Source organism: Urocitellus parryii, chromosome 9, assembly GCF_045843805.1.
Source record: "Urocitellus parryii isolate mUroPar1 chromosome 9, mUroPar1.hap1, whole genome shotgun sequence".
NCBI lineage: Eukaryota > Metazoa > Chordata > Mammalia > Rodentia > Sciuridae > Urocitellus > Urocitellus parryii.
In genome coordinates, this window is record NC_135539.1 from 27,629,778 (window position 1) to 27,643,261 (window position 13,484).

General features: G+C 49.2%; 1 protein-coding gene across 3 annotated transcripts in view; it reads right to left on the reverse strand.

The window, feature by feature from the left end:
- Window positions 1-10,041: 10,041 nt before the first annotated feature.
- Hip1 (huntingtin interacting protein 1) overlaps window positions 10,042-13,484 on the reverse strand; it is a 131,018-nt gene continuing 127,575 nt past the window's right edge. For all 3 annotated transcript variants that reach the window (XM_026396852.2, XM_026396851.2, XM_077802279.1), the window contains exon 32: window positions 10,042-13,310. The gene's annotated coding sequence lies outside the window, so the exon portion shown is untranslated. The remainder of the gene's footprint in view (window positions 13,311-13,484) is intronic.

Here is a 13,484-nt window from a genome sequence, read left to right on the forward strand (position 1 = left end):
TCTGGGACCTTAGGTCCATTTATTATTCCCAATTCCAGAATCATTTCACTATGCTTATGAGTCTCAAATACCACCTAACGATTAGCTCAGAAGCACCTAGTGAGCTTTTAAAAGATAGTTTCAGGGTCCAAACCCTGAGATTCTGACTCAGTATGTTTTGGGGTGATGAATATTATAATAGTCTGAAAACACTGAAAGCTGGTCAGATAGTTCTCACTTGGTTAGTTTAGGAAATGCTGCACCCCACATTACCAACTTCACCATGACAACTGTAGAGATGAGAATAAAAATTTGGTGCTCAAAAACAGAAGGAAAAATTGGTGCTCAAATATAATAATTTATTATTTATAGTAAGTTTTTTATTGCTGTGACAAAATACCTGACATAAACAAAAGGAGGAAAGACAAATTTGGGCTCACAGCTTCTGAGGTTTCAGTCCATGGTCACTTGGCCCTGTAACTTTGGGCCTTTTGCAAGCAGAACATCAAGAAGGGGAACACGTGGTACAGCAGAAATGCTCACCTCATGATGGCCAGGAAGCAAAGAGAAGGTGGGAGGAGCCAGGGACAACATACACCTTCAGGGACATAGCCCACTGACCTGACTTCCTCCAAGCAAGACCCACCATCTACAGTGTCCACCACCTCCCAACAGTCATTCAATTATGAACCTACTGATGGACTGATCCACTGATAAAACCAAAATCCTTATGACCTAAACATTTCCCAAAAGCCCCGCCTCTGAACATGTCTGCATTGGGGTAACTCATGCTCCTTTGGGCAACATTTCATATTCAAACCATAAAAAGTATGTTTTAATTTAATATAAAAAGAAATCACTGTGTGGTGGCAGTTGCCATTTTTTTCACTTTAGTCACACACACATATTTATTCATCAACTACTTACTGGCTATGACTCTGGGCCAAGTAAGGGGGATACAGTCATAAGCATCATAAAGTCCTTACCTAGTGCAAACAACACTCATTGAGTATTTACCAGTACAAGGAACTATGCCAGGATCTGTCAGAGACAGAATCAATCAATTGGAATCCCTCCTCTCAAAGAACTTACTCTCTACAGGAGGCGAAAAACTGGATTCACAAACACAGCACAGAGTCCCCTCCAAGGGGACTTCATCCAGTTTCATTGCTCTAAATATTATCTCCAATAGGCTCTGGAATTCATACCTATCTTCAATGCCAATCTCTTCCTCAAAGTCTAAGCCACATGTTCAACTACCAACTTGAGGTTTTATCTAACAAATGCCTTGAACTCACCATGTCCAAAACAAAATTCCCATTCTCCCACCAAATTGGTTCCTTATGAACCAAATGATTCCTTCCCCATCTCAAGAGATGGCAACTCCATTTTTAGAGCTGATCCATCAAAAAATCCTGGAGCCATCTGTGACCCCTCTTTCTCTTACATGCTATGTACAAGCTGTCTACAAATCTCAGGTCTACTTTCAAAACACACCCTGCCTGTGAGGACTGCTATCTACTTCTATCTCTTCCAATCAAAACACTGGCTTCTCTTGCCTGGAGCATTACCTCACACTAGTCCTGTCTTTACCACAGTCCTCCTATGGAGTAGCCAGCATGTTTTTAAAAACACTGTCAGTTCTTGTTAGTCCTGTTTAACTTGCTAAGATCCTCATCTTAGAGTATAAGACAGACCTTGCGGTCCCCTCTGGGACTCTTTCTCCTCTTTCCCTGGACTACTCTGCTCCAGCCCTGCCGGCTCTCTTGCTGTTTTAAACACACTGTGCACATTCCTACCTGGAATGTTCTTACTTTGAAAGCAAGCAGTTCACTTTCACCTTCAATAAGCCTCATTTACTTTTTTACTGAACTTAGGCCCTGTGCTCATGTATCTTACCAGTGAGGTCTTCTCTGACTTCATAAGGAAAAAAATTTTTTTTTCTTACTTCCAAGGCACTTCTTTTTCTCCCATAGTAACAGTCACCATTTCTCTCTCTCTCTCTCTCTCTCTCACACACACACACACACACACACACACACACACACACATTTTTCTGGCAATAAAGTGTAAACGCCATTAAAGTTCTTCAGTTTACTGCTTATTGCTTTATTCACAGCACATCAGTGCCAGGCACGCACGTAGCTAGTGATCAGTAAATATCTTTTGAATGAAACTGGTAGGATCTGGTGGAAATATGGAAGAAATACTTTGTGGGATCAGTACATGGTGGGAGTTAAGGCACCAAATAGATCAGGTTAAACCACTTACTACAATGGTTTTCAAACATTTTTCAAAGAGAAGCACAATACCCAAATATCGACAAGGGTCTGGAAAGCCAGAAATCCCCAATTCAGTTTGAGCTCATGAAGCATCTCAAAGGCCAACCTGAAAGCCACAAATCTATAGGGCTTGGATCCCAGTCTGATATTAGTCTTCTAGTCTGACTATAACTAAAAGCTGCTGAAAGTTTTTGAGAGGATAGATGATGTATTTAGATCTATGCTTTATGAAGATAAGCCTCTTATGAATGGGTAGACCGGTTTAGGGGTCAAGTGCTATGCCTAGCATGCAGGAGGCCCTGGGTTCAATTCCCAGCATCACCCATCCACACAAAGGGTAGACTGAATGATAGCAGAAAGAGATGGCAGGCAGGACTGAAGCGGAGAATGCTGCTATAGGCAAGTTAGTAGGACACAGATGGCGAGCCAGTGAGGCAGGCGTGAGATAGCAAAGGACAGAATGATGGAGAGACCTGCAGTACAGGATCTGGCACTTCCCAGAATGATGTGACTGAAGAGGTGGTTAAGAGTCAAATCTGTGAGCCTCAGGCCTTAGGGACGGGTGAATTTGGCCAGGCAGCACCCGAGGAGGAAAGCCGCACACAAAGCCAATACTGGGTTTAGACCGAGTCTGGGGGATGAATGAGAGTCCATAAAGCTGTTCCTTGAACTCTAAAGACACGTCCTTTAGACAAGAGCTTCTGGAAGCCATCAAACCAAACGTGGCGGCGGAGAAGTTGTTGATGATCAAGATCCTTTCAAAGTGTGCCACGCACAGAAACGGAGCCCTGGGGAACAGAGACGCGGTGCTGAGTTAAGGAAGCAGAAACCACGGCAGGGGGCCCGGGCAGAGCTGAAAGTGTCATCGAGGATTGGCATCCTGGGACCCAAGGGACCCAGGGCACAGGAACCAGGAGCCACCGCGGGGCCACGCCCACTTCGCCCCCACTGCGGCCTCTGCATTGGGACGTGCTTCCTCACAAAGCCCAGGCGCTCGGCTCTGGCGTCCACCCAGGGCCTGCGTCGAGGCTGACCGCCTGCGAGGGTCGAACTCGGGGACGGCGAGGTCGAGACGGCCAGGGCACGACACCCACTTACCCGAGCGTGCCCGTGCGGGCCGACCCCGAGGGCGGCGGCGTGGCCGGTGACAGCCACAGCAACAGTGCAGCCAGGTGCCTGCCGCCCCAAAGGCCCCGACTTGAGCCTGTCCGGGCCGCGAGGGCCGGTCCCAGCCTCCCAGGCCAGTGAAGCCTAAGGCTCCGTCTGGCGCAAAGGACGAGGGCAAGCAGAAGCCTCGTGGTCCCGACAGGCACTGCGTGCGACTGACGTCACTGCGGGCAACTCTCGCGAGAGGGGCTGAAGCGGCCGGTTGCCTGGCAACGAGGCCAGTCAACTCTCAGCTCCCAGCAGTCGCTCTGAGGTCCGCGGACTGGAAGAGTTGCACGTGGTTTGGGCGCTTCACCTCCGACTGGAGGACCAATCCAACTGCTGTCCTCTATGGGAAGGGGATTTATTTCTGTCCCAATCATCCCCCCCCCGCCAGCGTAGTGAGTTCCTGCAAAGTTTCGTTTCTTTAACACCCCAGTTCCGCTCAGATTGGACCCCGACAGGTGGCAGGCTGGGGAGGGCTTCCAGGAACAGAGCTCACGCGCACTTGGAAGTGTCACACGGTGGGTTGTTTTCCCTCGTGTTCTTTGAACATTACTCCCATCGTTATAAAGAGTGACTGAAAAACTGCACATTTACATTGAAGCCAACTCCAGCTGCTTTTTTTCTTCTTCTCCCACCCCCTTTTAACCAAAAGCATGCATTTGTTAAGGGATCATAGCATGGCTCTTTGCTTTCCACCAGCACTGTTTGGAATATCTGTAACAGAACTGAAGAAAAATACCTGGCCTATCCGGGTGTGGTGGCCACGCCTATAATCCCAGCAATTTGAGAGACCGAGGCAGGAGGATCACAAATTCGAGGCTAGTCTGCAATTTAGCGAGACCCAGTGTTAAAATAAAAAGGACTGGAGCCCTGGCCTATAATCCCAGGGGCTTGAGAAGCTGAGGCAGGAGAATCGCGATTTCAAAGCCAGCCTCAGCCAAAGGGAGGTGCTAAGCAACTCAGTGTGACCTCGTCTCTAAATAAAACACAAAATAGGGCTGGGGATGTGGCTCAGGGGTCGAGTGCCCCTTAATTCAATCCTGGAACTTCCCCCCAAACAAGAGTGGGGATGAACATCAGTGGCACCCCTGGATTCAATCCCTCAAAGGGAGAAGGAAGAGGAGAGGGAAAAGGAAGGAGAGAGAGAGAGAAAAAAAAAAAACTGTTGGGGAGATTTCCCCCTGTCTGCCCACAATCATCTGTCCCAGGTCTGGCCAAAATCTTACAACAAAACCAGTTCTACTAGTCTGAGCATTAAAGAAGAGCATTTAGGGTGGGTTTCCAACTCTGAAATTTCTCTCTTCTACTGTAAGATAATCATGTCACCGCTCCTGCATCTTCATTTTATTGAGAATAGTTCACATTTATCCGATTCTACTTTTGACAAGAGATTCCGTAGTTGAACAGATTCTACTCGGGCTCATCTGAAGTCATACAAATTGATTTTGGAAAAGTCCTGTGAAGAGGTCAGTTCTGGTATCTGATCACCTTTAATATCTAAATGGAGAAGTATTTCCCATTTCTCATCTTCCACCATCCCTCCGATCCCCTGCCCGGAAGATATCTGATGCCCTGGCCTGCCTTCGGCAAGAGTCTTGTTGGGTTGGTTCAAGCAAAAATTCCCTTCACCCCTGAGGTTTTCTATTAGTAATTTCTCATCCATGGACTCCTCATTCCATTCCTTAGCTATCAAGTTCTCCTTGCCTGTGCTGTATTTAGAGTCGAGCCCAATCTCTCTCTCTCTTTCTCTCTCCTGCACTAATGCCCCATCATAGTGGTTGCTCTACTATTGTGAATAAAGTCTTCCTTGAAATGTCCTCCTTACCATATTTACTTATAATAATTGACACTTTAAAATGCATTTTCCCTCTTCTCTCCAGTTCCAAAGCCCAGCAGCTCTCTGGGCTTCTCTTCAGTCCCCAAATGGGCTTGGATCATAGGACCACTCATCTCTACACTCACGCTGGTGATTTTTCACTCTGCTCTTTTTGCCCATCTCCACCCCCTGCTAAACCAGGCTGTGTTTTCTCCAGTCCAGCTTCAGAGTTTCCAAACAGCAGGTGAAAGGAACTGCATTCTCTCTCCATGTGCTTTAATGGAACTGTGGTCCTGGTGTGGACTGGAAATTCTGGTATACATCCTTGTGACCTACAGATTTCCCCCAAACTTCCTATAGCCAGTGCTGTTGTTCGAATGTGTTTGATTTCTGGCAAAACTGATGTTGAAATTTGATTGACAAGAGTAGTGTTGGAGGTGGGGCTTTAAGAGGGATGGATGTCTTACTTTTCTTTCTTTCTTTTTTGAGTGGTGGTGGGGTGGTGGTGAAAGGAAAGTGATCACAACACTCAGAGAGACCAAGAGATCTTTATTGCAGCAGTGCAAAAGAGGAGAAAAAGAGAAAGAGAGGGAGAGAGAGAGAGAGAGAGCGAGAGCGCAAAAGCAAGAGAGAGGGGCCTGGAAGAAGGGAGTTTTTATAGCCCAAATCTAATGGGGTCTCTGGGTCTGCAAGCTGCCTTGTTGGCATACAGTGATTGGGTCATACAGTAGTGTCATCTTCTGCCTTCAGGCAGAGGGGTAGGGGTCAGATGTAGGTTTCTGTTGTACCAGACCCGTGGGGGTCGAGTGCTCAGCCTTGAGTGAGGTTGAGTGTTCAGATTTGATGCAAACAGGTGATAAAGGACCAGACAGAGAGGGGTTTGAGTGCATGGGTTATCCTGCAGCTGACATTCGTTCAGCCTGCCCTGCAGATAACTTAGTTCAACCTTCCTGCACCTAACAGGGGATTACCATGGATTGAACTCAAGGGACACTCGACTACTGAGCCACATCCTCAGCTCTGTTTTGTATTTTATTTAGAGACAGGGTCTCACTGAGTTGCTTAGTGCCTCCCTTTTGCTGAGGCTGACTTTGAACTCACGATCCTCCTGTCTCAGCCTCCTGAGCCGCTGGGATTACAGGCATGCGCCACCACGCCCAGCCTCTGATGTCTTTCTTGACAGACTAGATTAATTTACTTGGGAATGGAAGAGTTCTCACAAGAAGGGGTTATTATAATAAATATAATGTAAATATAACATTTCTTTTGTGGCATTTCCAACCTGCCATATCCTCTTGCTTTACTTGGTGAAGTCAGATCTATCCTTTTGGGATTAGGGACAGTTCCAAAGCAGCCCTTCCTGACATTCCATCTGGGAATGATCCCAACATTCCTGCAGCATCCCCTTGTCCCATTCATTGGGAACAGCACTTCTTGATGCGTTCCGTTCCCCTCAACACTGCTTCCCTTGGTTTCCCAATGCCCCACTCTCCTGATGTCCCCCTGCCTCTCAAGTTGTTCTCTCTAAGGCTCCTGGTGCACGTAGCCATCTCTGTCTTTGGCTGTTTTAACACTGAAACTCCTCCAGGCTCCCTTTTGGACCTTCTTCCTACCCCCCCTTTTTTTTCCAGCTGTGGTTCCAGACACCATTAAATGCCATCCCTCTGACCTCTCTTGTGGTCCAGGGGCCTACTTGGGATCTTCACACAGATGCCTCAGAGGGCTCTCACTGAGACCTGATCCCTGTGCAGCCTGGCCCCCTTGCAGCATCCCTCCAGTGGACAGCACTACTGGCTCCACATGCCAGAAACCTGGGAGCCCTCCCCGGAAGCTCCTCTCCTGTGCTCCTCAACCTGAACAGATGCCTGCCTTGACCTTCACCGTGTCTTCATGGCCTTTCCCCATCTTGTCTCACCTCCCAGCATCCTCAGCCTGGACTATTCCAACATCGCCTTCCTGGATTGCCCATCTACTCATGCTCTGGTTGGGGTTGTCCTCCATGCTGCATCTAGAATGATCTTCTCAAAATGCAAATTGCATGGAGCTAGACAGGGTGGCACCTGCCTGTAATCCCAGCTACTCAGGAGGCAGAAGCAGGAGGATCACAAGTTCAAGGCCGGCCTGGGCAACTCAATGAGATCCTGTATCAAAAAAAAAATTTTTTTTAAAGGGACCTGAGGATGTAGCTCAGTGGTACAGAGCTCACCTAGCATGCATGAGGCCCTGGGTTTAATCCCCAGTACCACAAAATAAATAAAATAAATAAGCAAATCTCATATTGTCATCTCTTTTACTTAAAGTCTACCAGCCATTTTCCATTGTCTAAATGGTCAACTGCTTCTTTTCCAGATTCATTTTCTACCCTTCTGGCCTTCAGCTAGTTGCTCTAGCATCCTGCCATGGGACCTTTGCACACGCAACTCCTACTGGGAGCGAGCTTTCCCTCCTTCCTCCTTCCAGGCTCTAGGAGCTTGCTACCACTATCCTTATTGCTTACTTCAGGGTAGTGTTGCCCTTTTTGCGGTTATTGGATCATGTTATTTGTTTCTCTCAATAGCCTGTGAGCTCAGGCAGAGCAGAGCAAGGCAAACGAGAATATAGCATAAAAGAGAATTCACTCAGGGCTGGGGATGTGGCTCAAGCGGTAGCGCGCTCGCCTGGCATGCGTGCGGCCCGGGTTCGATCCTCAGCACCACATACCAACAAAGATGTTGTGTCCGCCGAGAACTAAAAAATAAATATTAAAAATTCTCTCTCTCTCTCTCTCTCTCCCTCCTCTCTCTTTAAAAAAAAAAAAAAAAAAAGAGAATTCACTCAGACCCAAGGACTACCACGCGTCGGGTGCCGTATGTTGGGTTGGAGACTGAAGAAGGCCAAGAGGAACAGGATTAAAACTCGACGGCTTTAGAAACAGGAAAGTCAGTAGAATGAATCACACAGAACTTTCCTGTGTTCATATATGAAATGTCACAATATATCCTGCTGTCATGTATATCTATAAAGAAAAGCAACAAAAACCTCAAAGGCTTTCTTCTCTCACGGCTGTTCTCAGCAGCCTGGGCCCTACGCCTTGACTCCACCTTCTTCTGGGCTCCTCTTCCACCTGTCATCTCCACCATCTGTTCCTTTCCACTTTCGCAGCACCCCAAGTCCCCTGGCAACTTTGACCGCTGCCTGTATAATGGCACACCAGCCATCACTCAGAGGCTGATCTCACAATTTCTCGTAAGAATCTTATGCTGGACTGAGTGACCAGCTGGCCAAGCTAACCTCCTGGAGCTGTGGTGTCCCCTTGGGCATGAGTTCCAGCCTCTAGGACACCAGGTCAAGGCCATATGCGGGTGGGGGAGGGTCCCTGGCTGGAGAGCACCTGAAGGGGATAAAGGCTCTGCCTGGGCAGTCCCGCTGGCCCAGGCCACACCCAGGTCTTGAAGGGGACTGAGTCAATTTCAGTGAAGCCACTTTGAAGCATGGGGCTCCCCCAGGCAGCCCTGACACCTGGCTTTCCGGAACCCTGAGCTTCACACACGAGCTCTGGGGGTGACATGCAGGACTTCTGTGACCAAGACTTGTCCCTCAGGTCAGAGCTGCTTCAGATGGGGCAGGCTGACCTTGGCACTCTGCGTCAAGGGGTGGAGAAGCCCAGCTGTGGGTCAGAGTCCCCATCTCCCAGGTTTATCTGGACCATCATCCCCTGAGCAGTTCCCACACGTTCTCCTTTTCCTGGTTCTCTGGGCTCCTCAGTACGGATTCTCCTCCAGCCACCAACCCGAATCCCCTCTACTGGTCCCCTTGGCTTCACACTGGCAGAACTGGGCTGCAGCCCAGCCCCATCATTAGCTCCTCTGCAAATCTTCTGATGGCTGCGACTGGCTTGCTCACTGTCCCTTCTCCATTGGCAGCTTCTGTCCCTGAACTAAATTAGTCACATCCTATTTTTTTTTTTTTGGTGCTGGGGGTTGAACTCTGGGGCTCTTTACCACTTAGCTATATCCCCAGACCTCTTCTTTCTTTTTGTACCAGGGATTGAACCCAGAGGTGCTTAACCACTGAGCCACACATCCCCAGCCCTTTTTATAGGATCTTGCTAAATTGCTGAGACTGACTTTTGAACTCGAGATTCTTCTGCCTCAGCCTCCTGAGCTGCTGGGATTACAGGTGTGCCTTACCAGGACTGGCTGGACAATTCCATTTTGAGACAGGGTCTCACTAAGTTCCCCAAACTGGCCTTGAACTCACAATCCTCCTGCCTTAGCCTCTGAATGGCTAGAATTGTGTGTGCCATAATGCCCAGCTATATCCAATCTTTTTTTTTGTGTGTGTGTGTGTGCTAGGGATTGAACCCAGGTACCTTTTTTTGTATTTTATTTAGAGGGGTCTCAGAGTTGCTTAAGGCCATGCTAAGTGGCTGAGGCATGACCTTCTGCCTTAGCCTCCTGAGCTGCTGGGATTACAGGTGTGTACCATCACACATGATGGTCACATCCAATCTTAAGGAGACAGGTTTTATTTGCATTTCTAGGTCTGGGGTGGGGGGGAGCAGACAAAGCCTGAGCCTTCAGATTTTAGGCAGAGACCTGGCCTTCCAAATCACCATTTGCCCACTTTGGCCCTTTCCATTTGTGCCTTCCCACAGATTCATGTACAGAGGATGGAACATGTTTAAGAAGCTGAAACCCATGTTTCTAAGCCATATTCCCAAAGATGCAGGGCTAAGTGGATCCCACAGACCTTGGGACAGGCTTTTCACTGAAGCCTAGACCTCAGGGCCACTTGGCCAGTTATCACCAGTATTCTTCATTGCCAGGCTGAAATATTTATTTGAAAAATTGAAAACACAGATGCAATGTATTATACAAAGAAAGTTCTTAATACCATAATAAAAGTATTGTTGGAAGGAAACAAAAGCCAGTGGCTACCTGCCCTGGGAAGGTAGGCACTCAGTGAAAAATGAAATTTATTTATAGGGACTACTCTAATGGAGAACTGGGGAAGAGGTTAAAAACAGAAGAAAACCAGACCCAACCCCATCCCTGCAAACCTAAAGGTTAAGTTTGTTATAAGTTTGAGACAGTTGTGTTATCACCAAGATTTAACCACACCCCCTCGGTTTGTCCCTGTGAGTGGTAATCAGCTTTAGGGCTTTCAAACCTGAGGTAGTTGAGGGTCATCTGAAAGACATGTCTGGAAAGATCTACTCTCAGAATTGGATCCAATGGCATCTAACCCATTATTTCCCATTGCTTTGGCTCCTGGGGGCACAAGAGAGGCAGTGCCACCATTGTGTGTCACTGGTCCTGGGAGATGAAGGAAAGAGCAGCTGATGGCTGCTTTGGTTTGTTGCACTGCTGGCCGGCAGGCTCCATAGGTGGATCCTTATGCTATAGAAGTCCGGTCTCTGCAGGACCAAGATGGCGGAGAGAAGGCAAAGCCACTCTGGTTGGAAGGCCCATGTTGGGAAGGCTTTCCTTGGCAGGATTTCCAGAGACGTGGAAAGGCGGTAGTTAGCAAGACACTTACCAGCTGTTAAAAACCAGGATGAAATGGAGCCAGGAGACCCCTCTATGCTAAGGAGCCAACCAGGAAGTGAGAACTTCCCAGGCTCCAGCTGAGAACCCCCCTTCCTCAGGGGCCAGAGGCCAAAGCAAACCAGCCTGACCAAAATGACATGTACTTATGAGCCCGTTATAAACCTTGGTGTCTGATTTGGTAGCGGAAACAACTCTAAGAGAGGACGCTCTGGACCGTTTGGTTCTTCCAGCCCCTGGGACTTGTATTCAAGGTGGGATCCTAGAGATACTGCTGTGGGCAGCAGAATCAGCATGTCATCTAAATTATTACTTTGTGCTCGGATGTCAAATAATCCCACGAAAGCAGGTCTTTTCTATCTTTCTGCTGATTATGTACATGAATATGCTAACTCTAAAGGTATTAGAGGACTGAATTACAAAATTAGATACCAGGTGCAGGTGTTCGCGTTAACTGCTGTCCAATCCTAAGCCATCACTGTGTGGCTGCCTGCATGTGGGGACCATCTGCATTCACCCATGATACTTCAGCTACTAAGAAGGTCAGGAACTCATTGAAGAGGCTTGTGAGGTTCATTTCCAGCTTTGAGATGGAATTTTTGTTTTCATCCAAGGTATTCCCACCTACTCCCACCCACTCATTTTTAGAAGAGCCAGACAATTTGGGCTTGAGGATGGCACAATTTCTCATCTGAGCTATTATAAAAGGGATTAAGTGACATCTGATAGGTGGTGACACACTGGGTCAGCCTGTGCTCTGGGGCGAGTGCCGTCTTGACTGTTTTATTACTTGGGCTGACTGAGCTCAGGAGGGTTTTTAAAATGACTGTTTTTAGAGCAAGTGTTATTTTAGGAAATACTAATCTGTTCTGATATGCATATCGGAACAGATTAATTTGGGACATGTGGGTGTGCATGATGTAGACCACAGAAGCGAGGACTTGGTCCACCACCTCTGGAAAGGCTGACCCACACTGGGAACACATCAATCAGCTTGACTGGCACAAGTGGGCCAGGGCACTGCACGCGGCGCCTTCTGAGTCTTGGAATGGAGAAACACTTCGCACAGAGAGGCACTGAACCCAGGACGGCCCAGATGCTGCCACAGACACCTCCTTAGCCCAGCACAGAGGCCACACGCCTGAGAACGGTCATCAGAGTTCCTGGGGGACAATTTTTAGAGTGTCCCATTTTGAAAATGCAAGGAGAGGGCATGGGGGTAGGTGGGAAGGAAAAGGGGGTTGATTCACAGTGATCAAACAGAAGTCTCACAACCTGTCATGTGGCCGACTTCCCGACACCCCTGGGGGCAGGTCCGAGGAAGCGCCTGCTGGCGACCACCTATGAGCTGCTACAGATAAGCAAGGAAGACGCCGTTGTTTCCAAGATCAGAAGGTCACTTAATGCTGGGTTCATCGGGAGTGGAAAAGTGCTGTGAGGCTGCCCATCTCTAGGCGGCTGTGCCCTCTGTCCAGGTCCTATCGCAGGGCAGCAAGGGCTGGGAACGTGTAGCTGGAAGAAGCCAGAGCCAGTGGTCCCCCTTTCTCCCCTTCCCTGCTCCGAATGCTCTGAGGAACCTGCTTGCTTTGGGATCCAAGCCAGGAACAGCCCAGGGATGGTCCCTTGCCCTGTGGATGATCTCTGAAGAGAGAGAGGTGTCGAGGGCAGCAGATAAGCCTCGCCTCAGCCACACTGGCGACTGCGATTGCTCCAAGCATCTCTTTGTGGACTGCTGCTGCTTAAAGGAGGTTAGTAATAAATACGAAAGGTCCTTTCCTGATGGGAGCAAGTGGGGGTCTGATCTTCCAGATCGATCAGGTAGCACATGGAACTCTCTTCTTCAGGTTCGAGAGGATGCCCAGGCAGGATGCTGGAAGAAGGAACTGGAAACTCTCCTGCACTGCCCCGGGGCCCTGCCTGGTCTCCCGGAGGTGGCCTTCCTGCCACGGCACGGCACAGACCATCCTCTCTAGGGAAGTAGTGTTGCTAGCACACCAGCTCCGTTCAAGCATGTGATCAGGTGCGTGAGCCCCTTCAGGGAGCTCCCAGGAAGGGCGTCTTGGAACCCTGTTGCCTGCGAAGGTGGACAGAGGTGCTCGGCTGGCCTCCAGCCTTAGGGAGGAAAGGCACTCGCTCTGCTTCCGCCTCCTGAGGAGAGCTGTGGCCCACCCCTGGTGAGTGGCCTCTGCTGACCGGCATTCGCTCAGCGGGACACTCAGCGAGGAGGCCGAGCTGGAGCACCAAGGCAAAGTCTGCGTGGCACCAGGTCTGAGGCTGCTGGGGCGGGGGCCCGGTGGCTCGGGGCTCCAGGGGTGTCCTTTGGAAGAGTTGGCTGAGTGACTGAAACTTTCAAAATATAAAACCAAAAGACCCAAATGACCACCATGAGAAGCAGTGGGAATCCGCGGGACTGCCAAACGGGGGTGCGCCACGGTGGCCTTCTCTGCCAGGATACTCCCGCCATCCCAGCCACTGACGCAGGCAGCGCCCTGGTTTGGAATCCACCGGCCCTTGGATGCTCGCAAGTTTGTGCAAAGGATGAAACGGAAAAGACTGAGAAGGAAAAAGAAAAGGAGAGGCATCAGATCGTCCTCTCCCAGTCCCTCTGAGGAGGACACCGGCTGCTACGGAGGTAGAGCAGTGTGCAGGACTAGCTGGTGTCCTCCCCAGGAGTGCCCAGCTCCCCCCCTCCTCTTTGGACCTGGGCTTGCATGTGGACAGCGTGGG